The following is a 21,711-nucleotide window of genomic DNA, read 5'->3' on the forward strand; positions in this document are numbered from 1 at the left end:
CCGATTAACCAAACTCCAGAAAGACTCCAGGTGCGCCGCCACCATCGCGAAACTCCAATTCGGGGGACAGAAGTCTCTGTTCCGGCACCCTGCCGGGACGGGGAAGTGCCCCCGGAAGCCATCTCCATCGACGCCACTGCCTCCATCATGCTCCGTGAGTAGTTCCCCCATGGACTACGGGTTCTAGCTGTAGCTAGTTGGTATTCTCTCCCCCATGTACTTCAATACAATGATCTCATGAGCTGCCTTACATGATTGAGATTCATCTGATGTAATCGGTGTTGTGTTTGTTGGGATCCGATGGATTGTTACATTATGAGTAGTCTATCTATAAAGTTTGTGAAGTTATTGTTGCTGCAATCTTGTTGTGTTTAATGCTTGTCACTAGGGCCCGAGTGGCATGATCTTAGATTTAAGCTCTATACTTATTGCTTAGATTGTATCTACAAGTTGTATGCACATGTCTATGTCCGGAACCAAAGGCCCCAAAGTGACAGAAATTGGGACAACTGGAGGGGAAGGCTTGGATATGAGGATCACATGTTTTCACGGAGTGTTAATGCTTTGCTCCGGTGCTCTATTAAAAGGAGTACCTTAATTTCCAGTAGATTCCCTAGAGGCCCGGCTGCCACCGGCTGGTAGGACAAAAGATGTTGTACAAGTTTCTCATTGCGAGCACGTATGACTATATATGGAAAACATGCCTACATGATTAATAATCTTGATGTTCTATCTTAATGCTATTTCAATCCTATCAATTGCCCAACTGTAATTTGTTCACCCAACACTTGTTATTGGAGAGTTACCACTAGTGTAGATAGCTGGGAACCCCGGTCCATCTCTCATCATCATATACTCGTTCTACATGACATTGGAAGTAGTATCCACTATTTTCTGGTGCCATTGCTCTCATATTACTGCTACTGCTGCTGTGTTACTATTACTACTGCTCTCATATTACTGCTGCTTTCACATCACCCCTGTTACTAGTGCTTTTCCAGGTGCAGCTGAATTGACAACTCAGTTGTTAAGGCTTATAAGTATTCTTTACCTCCCCTTGTGTCGAATCAATAAATTTGGGTTTTACTTCCCGCGAAGACTGTTGCGATCCCCTATACTTGTGGGTCATCAAGACTATTTTCTGGCGCGGTTGCCGGGGAGGCATAGCTCTACTCATAAGTTCACCTGGGGAGTACACTCCACCTCTCTCTCTGTTTTATTTTATTTTGTTTTGCTTAGTTTATTTTTGCCTAGTTTATTTGTGCTTAGTTTATTTCTGTCGAGTTTTATTTTGCTTAGTTTACTTTTGCCTAGTTTCTTTTTGTCTTGTTTTATTTTCCCTATATACCCGAAAATCCATAAAAATTTGAAAAACCGAAAAATTAAAAACTATTGCTATGGGAGAACCCACAACCTATTTGGAGCTTATTGAATTATATAATAATTATAGAGAATCAAGAAAGGGAAAAGTTATGAGTGTTGTGATAGAAAAATTGAATACAATTGCAAAAATCTTGCTTAAACGCCATGATATAAACTGTTGCTCTAAAGAGGATACTAAACATCTGAAATTTCAATGTGGCTTTAGTGAGGAAGTTTTAATTAAGAACTATAATTGGAATAGCTATCTTCATTTTGGGTTCGAAGAAGTAGAACAATTTGTCTTATTTATGGGAGCTTCTGAGATCGAATCCTTCATATCTAAATTTTTTGAAACTTGTGTTGTTTGTAAGGACCTTAAAGATTATGTCTCTTCTATCCTTAATTTTTGCATAGAAAGTTACAGTGATAATCCTTATATCATTGATTATAAAGAGAGACTCATTAATGCACAAGAATGCACTCACAATTTGCAGGAACCTGTGGAAGAAGAAATTGATGAACCTGAAAGCTCATTGGATGAAAAAGAGGAGGAAATTGATGAACCTGAAAGCTCATTGGATGAAAAAGAAGAGGAGAGTGATGAACAAAAGGAGGAAGAATGGATTAGCTACCCATGCCAACCTTCTAATGAGAGTAACTCTTTATCTCTTACACTATTTGATTGTCCTCCATGCTTACCGAAAGAGGATGAATCTTATGTTCCTGTGGATTCTCTTGAAATATTCCCTATGAGTAAAACTTGTGAGAATGATTATGCTACTGTTATCTATGATAATCCATGCTATTTTGATAAATCTTATGATAATGCTTTGTTTGTGCCTGATGTCGAAATGCATGGTACTAAAGAATTTTGCTTAGCAAATGTTTATGATAAAGCTCTAGATGATGGTCCTATGTTACTTGATAATATTAATTGTACTAATGAAAAAGGGATTGGAGAAGTCTTGACTTTATCTAGGAGTCCCATATCTCTTGAGATTGATCAATCATCTTGTTATATTATTGGGTTTGAAAGTTTTAATCCCGCTATTTTTGAGCTTGATAAAAATTATATGTTTATGGATCATGAGAAACATGCTTTATGTGGTAGTTATATTGTTGAGTTTATCCATGAAGCTACTGAAAATTATTATGAGAGAGGAAAATATGGTTGTAGAAATTTGCATGGTACTAAAACACCTCTCTATATGCTGAAACTTTTGAAGTTACTCTTGTTTTATCTTCTTATGCTTGTCATTTTGTTCTTCATGAATTTATTTGTGTACAAGATTCCTATGCATAGGAAGTGGGTTAGACTTAAATGTGTTCTGCATATTTCAAGAAGACTCAAGCGTCTAAGCTTGGGGATGCCCAAGGCATCCCCTTCTTCATCAACTTATCAGGTTTCTTCTATTGAAACTATATTTTTATTCGGTCACATCATATGTGCTTTACTTGGAGTGTCTGTGTGTTTTTTATTTTTGTTTATGTTTGAATAAATTCGGATCCTAGCAATCCTTGTGTGGGAGAGAGACACGCTCCGCTTTTTCATATGAACACTTGTGTTCTTCGTTTTACTTTTAATGTTCAATGGTAAAAGTTGGAAACTATTGCACTTATTGGTATTTGGTTGGAAACAGAAAATGCCTCATATTGTCTTGAATAATTTGATACTTGGCAATTGTTTTGAGCTCTCAAGTAGATCATGATTAAGCTCTTGCATCATGTAGTTTAAACCTATTAGTGGAGAACTACTGTAGAGGTTGTTGAAATTGGTTTGCGTGATTGGTGTCTCTAAGGTCTAGATATTTTCTGGTAAAAGTGTTTGAGCAATAAGGAAGATAGTGTAGAGTTTTATAATGCTTACAATATGTTCTTATGTAAGTTTTGCTGTACCGGTTCATACTTGTGTTTGCTTCAAACAACCTTGCTAGCCCAAAGCCTTGTACTCAGAGGAAATGCTTCTCGTGCATCCAAAACCTTGAGCCAAAACCTATGCCATGTGTGCCCACCATATCTACCTACTATTTGGTATTTCCTGCCATTCCAAGCAAATACTTCATGTGCTACCTTTAAACAATTCAAAAGCTATTATCTCTTATTTGTGTCAATGTTTTATAGCTCATGAGGAAGTATATGGTGTTTATCTTTCGATCTTGTCATTTACTCTGGACAGACTTTCACCAATGGACTAGTGGCTCATCCGCTTATCCAATAATTTTGCAAAAAGAGCTGGCGCGGGGTTCCCAGCCCCCAATTAATCAACTTTCATTAATAATTCTCTTCACATGTTTTGCTCTGATTCATCAGTAAGCAACTTAATTTTGCAAATAGACACTCCTTCATGGTATGTGAATGTTGCAAGGCACCCGAGGATTCGGTTAGCCATGGCTTGTGTAAGCAAAAGGTTGGGAGGAGTGTCAACCATAAATAAAACTAAAGTACATGTGTGAACAAAAGAGAAGAGGGATGATCTACCTTGCTGGTAGAGACAACGTCCTTCATGGGAGCCGCTCTTGAAAGTCTGGTTGATAAGGTAGTTAGAGTACCCATTACCATTCGTTGACAACAACAAACACCTCTCAAAACTTTATTTGTATGCTCTCTATATGATTTCAAAACTTGAAAAGCTCTAGCACATGATTTAATTCCTGCTTCCCTCTGCGAAGGGCCTTTCTTTTACTTTTACGTTGAGTCAGTTTACCTACTTCCTCCCATCTTAGAAGCAAACACTTGTGTCAACTGTGCATTGATTCTTACATACTTGCTTATTTGCATTCATCATATTACTTTGTGTTGACCATTATCCATGAGATATGCATGTTGAAAGTTGAAAGCAATTGCTGAAACTTTAATCTTCCTCTGTGTTGCTTCAATGCCTTTACTTTGAATTTATTGCTTTATGAGTTAACTCTTATGCGAGACTTTTGATGCTTGTCTTGAAAGTACTATTCATGAAAAGTTTTGCTATATGTTATCTATTTGTTAGCGACTATAGATCATTGCCTTGAGTCGCTGCATTCATCTCATATGCTTTATAATAGTATGATCAAGGTTATGTAAGTAGCATGTTACTACAGAAATTACTCTTTTTATCGTTTACCTACTCGAGGGCGAGCAGGAACTAAGCTTGGGGATGCTGATACGTCTCCAACGTACCTATAATTTCTGATGTTCCATGCTTGTTTTATGACAATACTTATATGTTTTGCTTGCACTTTATAATATTTTTATGCATTTTCCGGAACTAACCTATTAACGAGATGCCGAAGGGCCAGTTGCTGTTTTCTGTTGTTTTTGGTTCCAGAAAGGCTGTTCGGGCAATATTATCGGAATTCGACGAAATCAACGCCCAGAACCATATTTTTCCCGGAACCTTCCAGAAAGTCAGAGGGGGACCAGAGGGGAGCCCTGGCGGCCCCACACAACAGGGCCGCGCGGGCTCCACCCTGGCCGCGCCGGCCTAGTGTGGGGAGGCCCCGTGGCCCCTCCGACTCCGACTCTTCGCCTATTTAAGCCCTGGTGACCTAAAACCTCGATACCGATTGACGAAACTCCAGAAAGACTCCAGGGGCGCCGCCACCATCTCGAAACTCCAATTCGGGGGACAGAAGTCTCTGTTCCGGCACCCTGCCGGGACGGGGAAGTGCCCCCGGAAGCCATCTCCATCGACGCCACCGCCTCCATCATGCTCCGTGAGTAGTTCCCCCATGGACTACGGGTTCTAGCTATAGCTAGTTGGTATTCTCTCCCCCATGTACTTCAATACAATGATCTCATGAGCTGCCTTACATGATTGAGATTCGTCTGATGTAATCGATGTTGTGTTTGTTGGGATCCGATGGATTGTTACATTATCATTAGTCTATCTATAAAGTTTGTGAAGTTATTGTTGCTGCAATCTTGTTGTGTTTAATGCTTGTCACTAGGGCCGGAGTGGCATGATCTTAGATTTAAGCTCTATACTTATTGCTTAGATTGTATCTACAAGTTGTATGCACATGTCTATGTCCGGAACCAAAGGCCCCAAAGTGACAAAAATTGGGACAACTGGAGGGGAAGGCTTAGATATGAGGATCACATGTTTTCATGGAGTGTTAATGCTTTGCTCCAGTGCTCTATTAAAAGGAGTACCTTAATTTCCAGTAGATTCCCTAGAGGCCCGGCTGCCACCGGCTGGTAGGACAAAAGATGTTGTACAAGTTTCTCATTGCGAGCACGTATGACTATATATGGAAAACATGCCTACATGATTAATAATCTTGATGTTCTATCTTAATGCTATTTCAATCCTATCAATTGCCCAACTGTAATTTGTTCACCCAACACTTGTTATTGGAGAGTTACCACTAGTGTAGATAGCTGGGAACCCCGGTCCATCTCTCATCGTCATATACTCGTTCTACATGACATTGGAAGTAGTATCCACTATTTTCTGGTGCCATTGCTCTCATATTATCTTTGCTCGTATTCTGTGTTATCACTCTTTGCTCTCATATTACTGCTGCTTTCACATCACCCCTGTTACTAGTGCTTTTCCAGGTGCAGCTGAATTGACAACTCAGTTGTTAAGGCTTATAAGTATTCTTTACCTCCCCTTGTGTCGAATCAATAAATTTGGGTTTTACTTCCCGCGAAGACTGTTGCGATCCCCTATACTTGTGGGTCATCAGGCCCCTAATCCACATAAAATTACCGGAAATGGCCCAACCCAGTGGTATCTACTACTAGATGGCCCCACACGTCAGTGGGTGCCATTTTGCCCCACCCACCCCAAAATGTCCTATACCAAAAGAAACTTTCTCCCCTGTCTCACACTCTCTCTCCCAACCCAGCCGCCACTGCCGCCTCTTCCTCTCCCAACTCCGTCGGCCACCGCCTCCGCCCCCGTCAAGCAGCATCGCCTCTGTCGGCCGAAGCTCCACTGCCTCCGTCGGCCGAAGCTCAGGTTTGGGGGATGAGCGGGGGATTTTCTAGGGTTTTGCCGTACCTAATCTCGGGGGATTTTGGGGTTTTTTTTGTCCGAGCGGCGATTTTCCTAGGGTTTGATCGATTCAAAGTAGATGCTAGTGCTAGAGTAGATTTTCCTGGTTTAGATTGATTCAAAACATGTGCTAGTGCTGCTAGTGCGAATGTCAATCTGAATCTGATCATCCCAACTTAGTTTTAATTAATGTGTAATTAATAGTTTCATAGTTCTCAAATTGTTCACTGCTTGTTATTAGGTCGACACCATGGACCCCTATGACTATGAACTTGCCATTTTGGTCCCATCCAAGAAGGCCGTTGAGACCATCGACATCAGCTCATCCTCCGAACGTGAGGATGGTGCTCCAGATAGGGTTCACGTTAAGCAAGAGGAAGCTGATGATGATGCAGCAATGGATTGTGCAGTTGAGCATGAGGAAGTTGCTCCTCCTCCTCCTGCTGATGTCCATCTGACTCGTTGATGTCTACGTGTGCTTCTATTCTTGTAGACAGTGTTGGGCCTCCAAGAGCAGAGGTTTGTAGAACAGCAACAAGTTTCCCTTAAGTGAATCACCCAAGGTTTATCGAACTCAGGGAGGTAGAGGTCAAAGATATTCCTCTCAAGCAACCCTGCAATTACGATACAAGAAGTCTCTTGTGTCCCCAACACACCCAATACACTTGTCAGATGTATAGGTGCACTAGTTCGGCGAAGAGATATTAAAACGCAGATGATATAGATGGATATGAGTGGTAATAACAATCTGAAATAAATATGGCAGCGAGTAAACATGTAGTAGAACAGTAATTAAGCGGTGTTTGCAGTATTGGAAACAAGGCCTAGGGATCCTACTTTCACTAGTGGACACTCTCAACATTGATCACATAATAAATAAATAACTTCTCCTCACTTGTGCTACATATACTCTTGTTCGATAACAAACACCATTCATTGTGTAGGGCTACAAGAGCTCCCTCAAGCCGGAGTTAACAAGCGCCACAACATTCGGCATTCATATTTAAGTAACCTTTAGAGCATAATAGATCTTTGCAATTTAGAGCAAGTACTAACATAGCATACACACTGTCACCATTACACTATGAAAGGAGGAATAGATCACATCAATACTATCGTAGTAATAGTTAACTCCATAATCTACAAGAGATTACAATCATAACCTACGCCAAGAACTAGACGATGCACACACTGTCACCATTACATCATGAAGGAGGAATAGACTACTTTAATAACATCACTAGAGTAGCACATAGATTAATAGTGATACAAAGCTCATCATATGGATCTCAATCGTGCAAGGCAATTCATGAGATCATTGTATTGGAGTACATGAGAGAGAGATTAACCACATAGCTACCGGTAGAGCCCTCAGCCTCGGGGGAGAACTACTCCCTCCTCATCATGTGAGACAGCAGCGGCGATGAAGATGGCGGTGGTGTCGATGGAGATGCCTTCCGGGGGCACTTCCCCGTCCCGGCGGCGTGCCGGAACAGAGACTTCTGTCCCCCGAATCTTGGCTTCGCGATGGTGGTGGCTCTGGAACTTTTCTCGTATCGTGGCTTATCCGTCTCGAAGTTTTAGGTCACGACGACTTATATAGGAGAAGAAACGGAGTCGGAAGGGGTCTGGGGGTCCCACACACCAGGGGGCGCGCCCCCCCTCTGGCCGCGCCGCCATACTGTGTGGGGGCCCTGGGCCTCCCCTCTGGTCCCTCTTCGATGTTCTAGAAGCTTCGTGGAAATATAAGATCGTGGGCCTTGATTTCGTCCAATTCCGAGAATATTTCCTGTGTAAGATTTCTGAAACCAAAAACAGCAGAAAATAGGAACTGGCAATTCGGCATCTTGTTAATAGGTTAGTTCCGGAAAACGCATCAAAATGATATAAAGTGCAAACAAAACATGTAGGTATTGTCATAAAACTAGCATGGAACATAAGAAATTATGGATACGTTTGAGACGTATCAAGCATCCCCAAGCTTAGTTCCTACTCACCCTCGAGTAGGTAAACGATAATGATACGTCTCCAACGTATCTATAATTTCCGATGTTCCATGCTTGTTTTATGACAATACCAACATGTTTTGTTCACACTTTATATCATTTTTATGCGTTTTCCGGAACTAACCTATTGACGAGATGCCGAGAGGCCGCTGTCGTTTTCTGCTGTTTTTGGTTTCGTAAATCCTAGTAACGAAATATTCTCGGAATCGGACGAAATCAACGCCCAAGTTCCTATTTTCATCGGAAGCATCCGTAACACCGGGAAGGACCAGAGGAGCCCTGGGGCCCCACACCACACCCCGGCGCGGCCGGGGGGCCGCGCCCCCCTATAGTGTGGGCCCCCCAGAGACCCTCCGACTCCGATTCTTCGCCTATTTAAGCCGTCGTGACCTAAAACTTCGATACCAAATGACGAAACTCCAGAAAGACTACAGGGGCGCCGCCGCCATCGCGAAACTCAATTCGGGGGACAACTCTGTTCGGCACTCGCCGGACGGGGAATTGCCCCCGGAGCCATCTCCACCGCCGTCTTCACCGCCATCTTCACCGCCATCGCTGCCCCCATGATGAGGAGGGAGTAATTCACCCCTGAGGCTGAGGGCTTCGCTGTAGCTATGTGGTTCATCTCTCTCCCATGTACCTCAATACAATAATCTCATGAGCTGCTTTACATGATTGAGATTCATATGAGTTTTGTATCACAATTTATCTATGTGCTACTCTAGTGATGTTATTAAAGTAGTTCTATTCCTCCTGCACGTGTGTAAAGGTGACTAGTGTGTGCACCGTGTGGTTCTTGTCGTAGGCTATGATCATGATCTCTTGTAGATTGTGGAGTTAATTATTACTATGATAATATTGATGTGATCTATTCCTCCTACATATGCATGAAGGTGACAGTGTGCAAGCTATGTTAGTACTTGGTTTAGTCTGTTGATCTATCTTACACTATAAGGTTACTTAAATATGAGCATTATTGTGGAGCTTGTTAACTCCGGCATTGAGGGTTCGTGTTATCCTTCGCATTGTGTTCATCATCCAAGAACAGTGTAGAGTATGCATTTATGTCTTCTGTTATGTGATCAATGTTGAGAGTGTCCACTAGTGAAAGTGTAATCCCTAGGCCTTGTTCCTAAATACTGCTGCGTTACTACTGCTTGTTTCTTGTTTCTTTGCGTTACTACTCTGCAATACTACCACCATCAACTACACGCCGACAAGCTATTTTTCTCGGCACCGTTGCTACTGCTCATACTTATTCATACCACCTGTATTTCACTATCTCTTCGCCGAACTAGTGCACCTATTAGGTGTGTTGGGGACACAAGAGACTTCTTGCTTTGTGGTTGCAGGGTTGCATGAGAGGGATATCTTTGACCTCTTCCTCCCTGAGTTCGATAAACCTTGGGTATCCACTTAAGGGAAAACTTGCTGCTGTTCTACAAACCTCGCTCTTGGAGGCCCAACACTGTCTACAGAAAGGAGGGGGAACGTAGACATCAAGCACTTTTCTGGCGCCGTTGCCGTGGAGGAAAGGTAAAAGGTACTCACACTCCGGACCTCGGCTACCAAGCTATTTTCCGCCATTGTAAGTACTCGAAGCTATTTCCTTTAGATCCTGCAATTGCAACTTTTTGTTTCTTGTTTACACTAGTTAGGCATAATGGAAAACAACAAAAAAATTGGTGAGCTTTTTAGTCTTTTTCCTGATTTAGAATTGTTTGATTCGAAAATTAAAAAACCTATGGAACCTTATTTGCATGCTAGTAGCGATGTTATTAGTATGAATGCAATTACTGCTAATGCTATGAAGAAGTCTAAGCTTGGGGAAGCTAGTTTTTGTGGTCTTTTTAGCTTCCCATCTTTAGGGGAGAAAATTTGTTCTGATAATGCTTTATCTCCCATATGCGATACCGCTAATGATGCTCCTGATATTTTGAATCCACCTGCTGAAAGTATTCCGTATAAAATACCTATGAAAATTATTGAACGTGTTATGGACAATCACTATAAAGGGGATGGAACTGTCCATCCTAGAGATCATTTACTGTTTTTGCACGAATTATGTGGGTTATTCAAGTGTGCAGGTATCTCTATGGATGAAGTGAGGAAGAAGCTATTCTCTGCTTTCATTGCCCGGTAAAGCGGCGCATTGGTATAAATTATTGGAGAATAGACATTCTCTTGGTTGGGAGGAAATTGCATCTCTCTTTTATTCTAAATTTTATCCTCCGCATGAAGTGCATATTGATAGGAATTATATTTATAACTTTTATCCTCGTGATGGAGAGAGTATTTCTCAAGCGTGGGGGAGATTGAAATCTCTAATGCTCAAATGTCCCATTCATGAGCTCCCCCGTAATGTTATTGTTAATAATTTTTATGCGAGGCTTTCAGACAACACAAGGACTATCTCGGACGCGTGTTCGTAGGATCTTTCACAAGCAAGGAGGTTGAAGCTAGGTGGGACCTCCTTGATCGGATTGAGGACAACGCTGAAGGATGGGAGAACAATGAAGGTAAAGAGTCAGGTATAAATTATGATTATGAATGCATTGAAGCTTTTATGGATACCGATAAATTTCGAAATATGAGTGCTACTTATGGTCTTGACTCTCAAGTTGCTGCAAATCTTTATAAAGCCTTTGCTTCTCATTTCGAATTGCCTAAAAATAATTTTGATAAGTATCATGAACCTTTTAAAGAGGCTTGCATGAAGAATGAAATTGTTGTTAATTATTGCAATAAGCATGCTCAAACTCCTAAGAATGCTATTTCCTATAAGCATGTTAATTTTTGTGGAATACATAGACCTTGTGGAATTAATCAAATCAAAGATGAATATTGTATCCATCATGCTAATGAAAAAACTAGAAAGTGGTTTAGGGCTCTAGATGATCTTGGTAAAAAAGTTTGTGCCCTCTATCCTTTTATTTGTGAAGTTTGCCATGAAGTGGGTCATTTTAATTTTCAATGCTCCTCCAATGATAATTTGAACCCAATGAGTGCTGCAAATTTGTATTGTGATGATGAAATTACTCCTAATCAGCATGATGAACTTACTTTATTTTTGGGGTGTGAAGAACTGTCGAGAAAAATCTCTTTGTTACATATGAGTGATCTTGATATTGATGATGTCCTGCATGGGTGTTTTTCTTATTGCATTGATAATAGCCATACAAATACTTACATACAAAATATTTTAGAAGATGACACCTTGCCAAAATATGATAGGACCGCTGTGTGTTTTCAACTAATTAACGAAAAGGAGGGATCCTCCCAAGTTTCTTCTATTGTTTCTGAAAGTAAATCAGGTTATGCGGACAAGCCACCCACCAAGCCTCTTCTTCCTGAAGAAGGGAACGAGGAGAAGGAAGAGAAAAAGAAGAAGAAGGGAATGAAGAAGAAGAAGAAGAAGAAGAAGAAGAAGAAGGGGAATAAAAAGAAAGAGGTAACATCATATCCCCGCGTATATGTGATAACAATAGGTAACCGTAAGTATGTTGCTCCTAATGATTATTGTGATAATGAATCTGAATATGATGATCTTCCTATGCCCTTTACATACATTAGCAATCATGATTTGAATGAGCACACTACTTTTGATATTGCAAATCTCTGGGAAACTAATTCTGAAAATGATGATGATAATAATTGCCATAGTGTCAAGACTATCCATGCTTCCTCCCATAATGATATAGAAAGCTCTAAGCTTGGGGAAGAGGTGTTTGCAAATCCTTTAGCTACTGGTCATTATGTTCTTGATACATCTCCTTCTAATAACAATAATGGTGTGGACACAGATAAACCGATTGTGAAGGATAACTATTCTATTTCTTATGATGACACTATGCCTCCGATCTCTAATGATTATTATAAAGAATGCTATGATATAGGTTCTAACTATCCTTATGAAACTTGTCATAGTCATGATTGGATTACCAAAAACAATTCCCTTAATAGGCAACTTGTTTACCATGTTCAAATTCTTGATAATAATCTTGCTCCAATTACTATTAATGAGAATAACTCTTCTTATGCCAAATTTAATGATACTTCTATGCATATGAACCATGATAAGAATGTTTTAAGTGATGGGTATATTGTGGATTTCATCAATGATGCTACTGAAAGTTACTATGAGAGAGGGAAATATGGTCGTATGCATCTTAATAATATTAAGTTTCCCCTCTTTATGTTGAGAATCTTGAAGTTACTCGTGTTTTATCCTCTTATGCTTGTCACTTTGTTCTTCATGAATTCATTTGTGTACAAGATTCCTCTTCATAGGAAGCATGTTAGACTTAAATTTGTTTTGAATTTGCCTCTTGAAGCTCTCTTTTGCCTCAAATACTATTTCCCGCGAATGGTTTATTAAAACTGCTGAGCCCATCTTAATGGCTATAAAGAAAGAACTTCTTGGGAGATAACCCATGTGTTATTTTGCTACAGTAATTTGTTTTATATTTGTATCTTGGAAGTTGTTTACTACTGTAACAACCTCTCCTTATCTTAGTTTTGTGTTTTGTTGTGCCAAGTAAAGCCGTTGATAGAAAAGTAAGTACTAGATTTGGATTACTGCGCAGTTCCAGATTTCTTTGCTGTCACGAATCTGGGTCCACCTCCCTGTAGGTAGCTCAGAAAATTAATCCAATTTACGTGCATGATCCTCAGATATGTACGCAACTTTCATTCAATTTGAGCATTTTCATTTGAGCAAGTCTGGTACCATTTTAAAATTCGTCAATACGAACTGTTCTATTTTGACAGATTCTGCCTTTTATTTCGCATTGCCTCTTTTGCTATGTTGGATGAATTTCTTTGATCCATTAATGTCCAGTAGCATTATGCAATGTCCAGAAGTGTTAAGAATGATTGTGTCACCTCTGAATATGTTAATTTTTATTGTGCACTAACCCTCTAATGAGTTGTTTCGAGTTTGGTGTGGAGGAAGTTTTCAAGGATCAAGAGAGGAGTATGATGCAACATGATCAAGGAGAGTGAAAGCTCTAAGCTTGGGGATGCCCCGGTGGTTCACCCCTGCATATATCAAGAAGACTCAAGCGTCTAAGCTTGGGGATGCCCAAGGCATCCCCTTCTTTATCGACAACATTATCAGGTTCCTCCCCTGAAACTATATTTTTATTCCATCACATCTTATGTGCTTTGCTTGGAGCGTCGGTTTGTTTTTGTTTTTGTTTTTGTTTGAATAAATTGGATTACATCATGCTTGTGTGGGAGAGAGACACGCTCCGCTGTTGCATATGAACACATGTGTTCTTAGCTCATAATATTCATGGCGAAGTTTCCTCTTCGTTAAATTGTTATATGGTTGGAATTGGAAAATGCTACATGTAGTAATTGCTATAATGTCTTGGGTAATGTGATACTTGGCAATTGTTGTGCTCATGTTTAAGCTCTTGCATCATATACCTTACACTTATTAGTGAAGAAATACATAGAGCTTGTTAAAATTTGGTTTGCATGAGTGGTTTCTCTAGAGTCTAGATATTTTCTAGTAAGATGTTTGAACAACAAGGAAGACGATGTATAGTTTTATAATGCTTGTAATATGTCTTTTATGTGAGTTTTGCTGTACTAGTTCGTGCTTGTGTTTGCTTCAAACAACCTTGCTAGCCTAAACCTTGTATCGAGAGGGAATACTTCTCATGCATCCAAATCCTGAGCCAAACAACACTATGCCATTTGTGTCCACCATACCTACCTACTACATGGTATTTTCTGCCATTCCAAAGTAAATTGCTTGAGTGCTACCTTTAAAATTCCATCATTCACCTTTGCAATATATAGCTCATGGGACAAATAGCTTAAAAACTATTGTGGTATTGAATATGTACTTATGCACTTTATCTCTTATTAAGTTGCTTGTTGTGCGATAACCATGTTCACTGGGGACGCCATCAACTACTCTTTGTTGAATTTCATGTGAGTTGCTATGCATGTTCGTCTTGTCTGAAGTAAGAGCGATCTACCACCTTATGGTTAAGCATGCATATTGTTAGAGAAGAACATTGGGCCGCTAACTAAAGCCATGATCCATGGTGGAAGTTTCAGTTTTGGACATATATCCTCAATCTCAAATGAGAAAATTATTAATTGTTGTTACATGCTTATGCATAAAAGAGGAGTCCATTATCTGTTGTCTATGTTGTCCCGGTATGGATGTCTAAGTTGAGAATAATCAATAGCGAGAAATCCAATGCGAGCTTTCTCCTTAGACCTTTGTACAGGCGGCATAGAGGTACCCCTTTGTGACACTTGGTTAAAACATGTGCATTGTGATGATCCGGTAGTCCAAGCTAATTAGGACAAGGTGCGGGCACTATTAGTATACTATGCATGAGGCTTGCAACTTGTAAGATATAATTTACATGATACATATGCTTTATTACTACCGTTGACAAAATTGTTTCATGTTTTCAAAATCAAAGCTCTAGCACAAATATAGCAATCGATGCTTTTCCTCTATGGAGGACCATTCTTTTACTTTCAATGTTGAGTCAGTTCACCTATCTCTCTCCACCTCAAGAAGCAAACATTTGTGTGAACTGTGCATTGATTCTTACATACTTATTGCATTTGTTATATTGCTCTGCATTGACAACTATCCATGAGATATACATGTTACAAGTTGAAAGCAACCGCTGAAACTTAATCTTCCATTGTGTTGCTTCAATGTCTCTACTATGAATTTATTGCTTTATGAGTAACTCTTATGCAAGACTTATTGATGCTTGTCTCGAAAGTACTATTCATGAAAAGTCTTTGCTATATGATTCAATTGTTTACTCATTGCATTTACATTGTTTCGAATCGCTGCATTCATCTCATATGCTTTACAATGGTATGATTAAGATTATGTTGGTAGCATGTCACCTCAGAAATTATCTTTTATCGTTTACCTACTCGAGGACGAGTAGGAACTAAGCTTGGGGATGCTGATACGTCTCCAACGTATCTATAATTTCCGATGTTCCATGCTTGTTTTATGACAATACCAACATGTTTTGTTCACACTTTATATCATTTTTATGCGTTTTCCGGAACTAACCTATTGACGAGATGCCGAGAGGCCATTCTTTGTTTCTGCTGTTTTTGGTTTCAGTAAATCCTAGTAACGAAATATTCTCGGAATCGGACGAAATCAACGCCCACGTTCCTATTTTCCACGGCAGCATCCAGAACACCCGGGAAGGACCAGAGGGGAGCCCTGGGGGCCCCACACCACACCCCGGCGCGGCCAGGGGGGGGCCACGCCCCCCTATAGTGTGGGCCCCCCAGAGACCCTCCGACTCCGATTCTTCGCCTATTTAAGCCGTCGTGACCTAAAACTTCGATACCAATTGACGAAACTCCAGAAAGACTCCAGGGGCGCCGCCGCCATCGCGAAACTCCAATTCGGGGGACAGAACTCTCTGTTCCGGCACCCTGCCGGACGGGGAATTGCCCCCGGAGCCATCTCCACCGCCGTCTTCACCGCCATCTTCACCGCCATCGCTGCCCCCATGATGAGGAGGGAGTAATTCACCCCTGAGGCTGAGGGCTTCGCTGTAGCTATGTGGTTCATCTCTCTCCCATGTACCTCAATACAATAATCTCATGAGCTGCTTTACATGATTGAGATTCATATGAGTTTTGTATCACAATTTATCTATGTGCTACTCTAGTGATGTTATTAAAGTAGTTCTATTCCTCCTGCACGTGTGTAAAGGTGACTAGTGTGTGCACCGTGTGGTTCTTGTCGTAGGCTATGATCATGATCTCTTGTAGATTGTGGAGTTAATTATTACTATGATAATATTGATGTGATCTATTCCTCCTACATATGCATGAAGGTGACAGTGTGCAAGCTATGTTAGTACTTGGTTTAGTCTGTTGATCTATCTTACACTATAAGGTTACTTAAATATGAGCATTATTGTGGAGCTTGTTAACTCCGGCATTGAGGGTTCGTGTAATCCTACGCAATGTGTTCATCATCCAACAAAAGTGTAGAGTATGCATTTATCTATTCTGTTATGTGATCAATGTTGAGAGTGTCCACTAGTGAAAGTGTAATCCCTAGGCCTTGTTCCTAAATACTGCTGCGTTACTACGCTTGTTTCATTGTTTCTTTGCGTTACTACTGCTGCAATACTACCACCATCAACTACACGCCGACAAGCTATTTTTCTCGGCACCGTTGCTACTGCTCATACTTATTCATACCACCTGTATTTCACTATCTCTTCGCCGAACTAGTGCACCTATTAGGTGTGTTGGGGACACAAGAGACTTCTTGCTTTGTGGTTGCAGGGTTGCATGAGAGGGATATCTTTGACCTCTTCCTCCCTGAGTTCGATAAACCTTGGGTATCCACTTAAGGGAAAACTTGCTGCTGTTCTACAAACCTCTGCTCTTGGAGGCCCAACACTGTCTACAGGAAAGGAGGGGGAAAGTAGACATCAGATAACAAGAATAATTTCTGAAGTGACATGCTACCAACACAATCTTGATCCAATAATGATGTAAGGCATATGAGCTGAGATCAAATCATTCAAAGCAAATGTCTATATTGATATAAGAGATGATAATGCAGGAGTTAAACAAGCTAGAAGTTTTCATGAACTATTGCTTTAAAGACATGAAACCGTACAAAGTTCATTAAAGATGTTTTAAGTATTCAGCGTAGAAGTTCTATCCTTCATTCCAAGCATCAAGTAAATTTTCACAAAAAAGAAGGATTCAGTCAAGTAAAAATAAACATGAACGTCATGAATCAATTGTTTTGAAGTCTACTCAACCGGTGAGCGCAAGCATTTGGTATCGGCACCAGGATGTTATGGCAAAAAGAACGTTAATGGGGGTTTGGAAGGCCAATGAAAGAAAGTCTCACAAAGCTATAAGTGATTATTAGACAAGAGGAAGTCTTATAATCGAAGCTATGCAAGGAGTAGTGATTGCCTTGCAACGGATGTACATAGAGCTATATGTGTATGAAAGCTCTCCAATGGAACTAGTGGGGGTGCATCCAACTTGGTTGCTCACGAAGACCTAGAGCACTTTTGAGGAAGCTCATCATTGGAATATACAACACACGTTCTATAGTGTAAATTCCCCACATAGTTATACTAGTAAAACATGAAAACTCTCTCATATGGAGTGTAGGTGCTAAACATGAGCACAAATGATGACTATGAATACTGCAGGTGCTAAATCATGAGCACAAGTGTGGATAAAAGATAGTAATGTTGCCCCCTTTTTCTTTATTCTTTTTTTTTTCTTTTCTATTTTTTCCTTTCTTTTCTCTTTCTGTTTCTCTTTTTGATGGCCTCCACGGCTCTTTTCACTTTTAGGGGCAACATCCTAATATGACAACACACTTTTTGGTACAAATAACTCATAATGAATAAAACATGATGTATAAAACTATATGCCTCTGCCAGTGTAGCAGGATGTGCAATGATCTAGCGTAACATGGGTAAACCACACATCAGCTGTATAGAATCATGCAAAGCAATATATAAATAATAAATGACACAAGTGATGTAATGTAAAATGGAAGTTGCATGGCAATATATCTTGGAACAGCTATGGAAATGCTGTGGTAGGTAGGTATGGTGGCTGTTTTGAGGAAGATGTATGGGCTTATGTGTAGGAGAACAAGAGAAAGTCCTCCCACGAGTTTGGATGTACTGGCGAAGTATGCACAACTCTCAATGTGAGCTGAAGGCAATGCACAGCACCGAAGAGGCTAGCAAATTTGGATGGTGGAAGTGCCAAAAACCGTAGCTTAACATTAGTCAAAAAGAACTCACAAGCTTATTGCAAACGACTAGCAGGTTCAACATTAAGAGCATGATTAAATTTCACTCCAAGGAGGGCCGTTCACGGCGGCACAAGTACCCCGCTAGCTCCCTCGACCTTCAGCACAACTTAGTTGTTACGATGAACTTTCAGACATGGAAAGCTATCAAGTCCAACTACACCTTCAACTATTTAAGTAGAGTTTGTAGTACGGTACAAGCTTAAAGACAACAATCCACTACTAATTTTAACTTATTCAAACAACAAGCTTTACCATCTAAATACCTCAAAACGTTTGCAAAGAATCAGGTTATCAAAGCTCAATGATCTACAAGATTATGCAAGTGTTTCATTATTCCACTACCACATGCAACATTTTATGTTTCCAACAAAATAACAACAAGTGAAGCGATCAACTTTCGCCATTGCACATTAAAAGTAAAAGCGAAGAACACTAGTGTTCATATGAAAAAGCGGAGCGTTTCTCTCTCCCACACAAGCATGAATTTATTCAGAGAATGAAAATAACAAAACGAAAATAAAAGCACATAGACGCTCCAAGTAAAGCACATAAGATGTGACGGAATAAAAATATAGTTTCACTAGAGGTGACCTGATAAGTTGTCGATGAAGAAGGGGATGCCTTGGGCATCCCCAAGCTTAGATGCTTGAGTCTTCTTGAAATATGCAGGGATGAACCACGGGGCATCCCCAAGCTTAGACTTTTCACTCTTCTTGATCACATTATATCATCCTCCTCTCTTGATCCTTGAAAACTTCCTCCACACCAAACTCAAAACAATCTCATTAGAGGGTTAGTGCATAATCAAAAATTCACATGTTCAGAGATGACACATCATTCTTAACACTTATGGACATTGCACAAAGCTACTGAAAGTTAATGGAACAAAGAAATCCATTAAACATAGCAAAAGAGGCAATGCGAAATAAAAGGCAGAATCTGTCAAAACAGAATAGTCCGTAAAGACGAATTTTTCTGGGGCACTTAACTTGCTCAGATGAAAAAGCTCAAATTGAATGAGAGTTGCGTACATATCTGTGGATCACGCACGTAAATTGGAAGAATTTTCTGAGTTACCTACAGACGGGGCTGCTCAATTTCGTGACAGTAAGAAATCTGTTTCTGTGCAGTAATCCAAATCTAGTATCAACCCTACTATCAAAGACTTTACTTGGCACAACAATGCAATAAAATAAAGATAAGGAGAGGTTGCTACAGTAGTAACAACTTCCAAGACTTAAATATAAAACAAAAGTGCTGTAGTAAAATAAAGACATGGGTTATCTCCCAAGAAGTGCTTTCTTTATAGCCATTAAGATGGGCTCAGCAATTTTAATGATGCTCTTGCAAGAAATAAGAATTGAAGCAAAAGAGAGCATCAAGAAGCAAATTCAAAACTCATTTAAGTCTAACCCACTTTCTATGAAAAGGAATCTTGTACACAAATAAATTCATGAAGAACAAAGTGACAAGCATAAGAAGATAAAACACGAGTAACTTCAGAATTCTCAACATAAAGAGGGGAAACTTAATATTATTAAGATGCATATAACCATATTTCCCTCTCTCATAATAACTTTCAGTAGCATCATGAACAAACTCAACAATATAACTATCACATGAAACATTCTTATCATGAGCTACATGCATAAAATTATTACTCTCCACATAAGCATAATCAATTTTATTAGTAATAGTGGGAATAAAACTACCATAACCATCATTGTAATCATCATAAATTGCAGGCATGGTATAATCACAATAACCTTTATCCTCCATAGTAGGTGGCACCAAAATACCACTATCATTATAATCATCATAAATAGGAGGTAAAATATCATCAAAGTAAATTTTCTCCTCAAAACTTGGGGGACTAAAAATATCATGCTCATCAAAATCAGCTTCCCCAAGCTTAGAATTTTCCATAGCATTAGCAACAATGGTGTTCAAAGCATTCATACTAATAACATTCCCATTAGCATACATATAAAGTTTCATGGGTTTTTTAATTCTCTCTTCAAACACATCATGTCCTAATTCAAGATAAAGTTCATAAAGATCTCTCATTTTGTTGTTGTTTTCCATTAAGCCTTACTAGAAAAAGTGCCCGTGCGTTGCACCGGAAAAAACTAAACTCAATTGATGATTCACCAAACATTGGATGAAGATTTAAAAATTCAGCTTTTTTTGAAAAATCTTGTTCGGTACTCAAAGTTTGGCTCAAAATTGATTGACTTGTCTAACCATTGTCTTAGTCTTAATTTCTTTGTTTAATCTACTCTCTATAATTTTATCATTTTTAAATCAAATATTTTGAACTATGTCTATAAGTATACTGTATTTTTATTTAATGCCTTGTGCTTCCATAGACCTTCAAGAATAAAAAAAATTCGTGAGTGAAACAAAAGGACGGATGAGATTTAACAAAAAAGAGTTCGAGATTAGAGATAGGATAGATGGTTGAGATTAAGCAATACCACGATACCCTTCCAGAAATTTATGCTATTGTAAGATTTAAGGGTCTATGGAAACACAAGATCTATTCTCTCTCTCTCTTCACTCTGATCATCATTTCTTCTTTTCAATCCCCACACAACCAAATCGTCAGCCTCCTCTCTCAGTCTCTCCAGTCTCTACATGTCGTGCTCATCGTGTACGTTTAGTGCACATACAGAACCTATTTGCCTGTTTTGGATGAGCTAGTTAGCATGCAATGTTCTCGCATTGATTTGATTACCAGTTTAGTACAACGTATTCGATAAACAGCCAATACCAACTCGGTATTATTCGTGCAAAAAATTAGCTGCATTGTTCCCTCAGTGTATATATTGCACATGGTCAGTTCGATCGGGTCTAAGAGCATCTCCAACAGGCGCGGCAAAACACGTGCGCGATAAATTAACTGCTGAAATGCAGCGTGGGAGCGGGCGTGCGAACCTCTAGTGGACGCGCTAAAAAGCCACGCGCGCTAATTTTTTTGCCCCGTGCGCGTTTTTGCGCCGTCCTACGCGCCAAACCTGACGCGCCGATTGCAGCGCGCTATAAAACGCCGCGTGCGTACCCAACCGCCAGGAAGTTTCACCAGCGTGTCGCTTCGCCACCCTCCACCTCGCTCCGCGTCGTTCCCGTTGTGCTCCACGTCGCTCGCGTCGCCGCTCCGCCTCCACGCCGACGAGATGGCGCCCCACCGCCGCTCGAGCTTCGGCTACCGCAGCGTCCACGCGCGGCCGAACGACACTTTCTACGCCGATATCTGCAGCGGCGACGTGCGCATCGGGCTCGAGACGTTCGAGATGGCGCACGAGGCGGCGCGCGTACGACATGGTCGCCTGGCACCTCGGCCGCTCCCGTCGCTCGATGAACTTCGACGACTTCTGGACGCGGCAGCTGGCGGAAGCCCTCGCGCCGCTGCCGCTGGCTGTCACGCGCGAGGTGAGGCAGCACCGGCGCGAGCTCGAGCAGCGCCTCGTTATCGCGGAGCGCGACGAGCGCATGCGCCTCGAGTGGGCGCGCTAGTTCTCGGAGGACGT

The sequence above is a fragment of the Lolium perenne genome, chromosome 7 (genome assembly GCF_019359855.2).
Source record: "Lolium perenne isolate Kyuss_39 chromosome 7, Kyuss_2.0, whole genome shotgun sequence".
NCBI lineage: Eukaryota > Viridiplantae > Streptophyta > Magnoliopsida > Poales > Poaceae > Lolium > Lolium perenne.